This window comes from Hipposideros armiger, unplaced genomic scaffold (assembly GCF_001890085.2).
Source record: "Hipposideros armiger isolate ML-2016 unplaced genomic scaffold, ASM189008v1 scaffold_3, whole genome shotgun sequence".
NCBI classification, from domain to species: Eukaryota; Metazoa; Chordata; class Mammalia; order Chiroptera; family Hipposideridae; genus Hipposideros; species Hipposideros armiger.
Window position 1 is genome coordinate 6,160,584 of NW_017731353.1, and position 3,217 is coordinate 6,163,800.

The 3,217-nt window shown below is 54.1% G+C and overlaps 1 protein-coding gene across 4 annotated transcripts in view; it reads right to left on the minus strand.

Moving 5' to 3' along the window:
• Nucleotides 1–3,217, minus strand: part of AK8 (adenylate kinase 8) — a 112,395-nt gene that overhangs the window by 105,997 nt on the left and 3,181 nt on the right. The gene's annotated exons all lie outside the window — the stretch shown is intronic.

Below are 3,217 nucleotides of genomic sequence, written 5' to 3' on the forward strand. Positions count from 1 at the left end.
TCTCTCTAACCACAGGCCTCCACTGAAGGGCCTCAGAACCTGGGCCAGACCCCACAGGGCTCAGGGCCTGCAGGACCCAGGAGAAGGGGGTGCACCTCGGCGAGAGCCGTTGGGGAACGACGCCCAAGTCGCACATTCGTCTTGACAAAGTGACAGGGTTCAAAGGCTACCGGGAAACGCTCCCCCTTGCAGGCTCCTGTAAGTGGAACCCAAATTGTACACAGCTGTGGAAATGCTTTAACAGGGGAACGTCCATGGCCTCCCCCAACCACAATTTCTCGCACACATTTATGTGATTAATTTCAGTTTCTTAAAATCTACCACCTTGAAACTGCAGCCCTGCTCATGAGTAATTATTTATAAACAGTGTCATAAAGGCTGCTTGACTGCCAAGAGTAATCAGCTTCTTCAAACCACTTCAAAGGAAATCAAAAAACCTTTCCATCCACAGATCCTTTTGAGGTTTAACTAGGAGCACGATTTAAAATTCACAAGAAAACCCTTAGGTATTGGAGTTCTAAAACACAGCTTTCTTGGACAAACGTTTGATAAGAAACGAAACATGCCATTATACACACCAGCACCTGCTCTAATATTGCCCAGGGCTACTGTAAATGCTCATTTTGTACTAAATCTGCTTTGCTCGCAGTGAAGGGGCTGCCAGCCCAAGTGCGGGTGGCGCCCCTCGCTCCCTGGTGCGCTCGCTTGCTCACCGGATGAGCCTGGAGCCCTCTCCCCCTCTGCACCAGCCACTGGCTGTGTCGCAGTGACCCCCTGCCCACCCAACACCCACGCCCCGGAAGCAGAGGGCCGAGAGCTGACTTCCAGGTAACAAAGGCCACTGCGTGACCAGATGGAGGCGTGACAATCTGACCCGGGCAGGGGAAACGCTCGCTGGGTGTCAGGGGACCTCTCCGTGCCTGCTGTCCGGCTTCTAGAACACAGGACAGCAGGGGTTGGGCTAAACTGTTTCCAGCTTCCGCCTCTCCTAGAAAAAACTCAAAAGCGTGGTCCTCTCCACTGCCTGGTCCTCCACCTCCATGTTTTTGCTTCATTTTGTAGGTGGAGGCCTGGGCACGGGGAGGAAACCCCACAGATGTCCCTCTGTTCTTTTCATTTAAGCAGCTGAAACTTGAGCCAAAGGGTCAAGATGCTGCATCGTCCATAAAAGCTGTCAGCCCAAGGCCTGAGAGTGTGGGGTGCAGATCAGCACCCCGACGACTCTCCTACCTGACAGAGCATCTGGCCCAAACCCCGCCTCCACCACCCAAGCAGGTCCGGAGGCGTCAGCCGGCCTGAGAGCAGCAGAGCAGGGGTAACGTGGAGAAGGGGTCAAGGCCCCGTGGAGGCGGCCTTGGAAAGCCACGAGCCCCGTGAATGAACGGGGTGCTGAGGAAGGTGGCGAGAAATGGTGAAGGACGCGTGGAGGCGGCCACACTGCATCCAAAGCAGAGCGATGAGGTTTGAACTGAAAGACTCTGGCAAAGTGGATCGCTTGACACTGAAAATGATATCTGCACACAGGGGAGCAAGATCAAAACATAAAGATGGAATCGGCCTCAAATTCCAGGCTCCTGAGTTTCCAGCTGGGGAGACTGGCTACACTCTGAGGTTCGAGGTGGAGAACACACAGCATGGCGCACACACACCCCTAAACAGGATGTTTCAAACCAGCAGTATGAGGTGCCATCACAACCCTACTTAGGGTTCAAAGGTATATTTTTGTCACATGCAATTTTAATTTAGAAAAAAATCTTATTAAGCTTTTCACAAGTGGAAGCCCTGACGCCGCCCACCTGAAGCTCTGAGTGAGTGTCAGGGCCCTGCAGTTCCCGCAGCCCACCCGTGTCTGAGGCGTCCTTCCTGTGGCTATCACCGACCAGTGCCCAGGGACCATGCCAGAGCTTCGCCGCCTCCATCTCTGTCTGTCTGGTAACCAAACATGCCCATTTTACAAATGAGGAAACCGAGGCCAAGAGAGCAGTGCTGTCTCACCTTTTCTTTATATGTTCACAAGTTGAACATGGGTGGAAATGCTCCCGGCAGCCCTCAAACAGCAGAGCTCCAGGGCGGGGGGTGTGGGAGGCTGGTGGGAGGTGGAGGGGGAGCAGTGCCATGTGCAGCAGGCCCGCCAGGAAGGAAGGTGGCTTAACACCCACCCTACAGAACAGGAGACCCTCCCACCCGTGCAAACCAGAGACCGGAGGCCTCCTAAAAGGGCCTTCGTGGGGCAAAGCGAATTACAGCAGGATGGCAGGAAGGCAGGGTGACCGCTTAAGAAGGTGTCCTCCTGGGGCCCCTGGGGTCATGGCTCTATGCCCACCTGGGGCTTACGGGCTCACAATCAATGTCCATTCTCAATTCTGGCCAAGTAGAGGCTCAGAAAGAGGCGCCGTTGGGGCTCTCTTTGGACTACCTCGCATAGGTCTGTGAAACAGCCTCCACGCTTGGCACCAAGCCTGACGCTGCCTGGGGACCTGCAGGCAGAGTTCATGCAAAAGGACACGTGCACCCGGCTCCCCTGCAGGCTTGGGGTCTCCTCTCTCTTACGGGTTTCTTAAACTACTTAGCATTTGGGCTTCTGAGCCCCACCACGGGGCATCTCAGGTCTCCGTCCCTCTCAGCTGCACCAAGTGCTAATTTCACTGGTGCCTGGTAGCTCCTTCAAAGCAGCTAGTGCTCCAATGAATGAAACATCAAAGCTCCGAGAGCCCAGTTCTCCTGGCAACTCGCGGGATGCAACGACCCTCCACCACGTGGCAAATCCCGTGGAAGGGAGCCGCTTCTCCCCACTCCCCGTTCTGTGCTCTGGCTTTGGGTGCGGCTGACCTACACTCGGGCCAAGATGTGGGGAGCTCTGGAACTCATTAACGGGCACCGATAACGAGACCATCAGGAAAACCCAAATGCTGCCTGTCTAGGTAGACAAGAAACCAAATGTGCACCTGACAAGTGGAGTGATCACAGAGCTTAAACCCAACAGGCGACATCAGCTGGGACGTGTGGAAGCATTAATAATTGATTCCATGGGCTATTCTGAGGTTTTCATTTTAATAACTTGGCAAGAGAATTTTTATTAGTTGTGTAAATAAGAAATTAAGGCATTTTTCAATTTAACCACCACCCCAAGTTGTCAAAACCCCTGCCCGCCCTGTTCTGGCCTTGCTTCAGACACAGGAGGGCAGAGTGGTTCACAGCTGTTCCCAGGAGAAGGGGG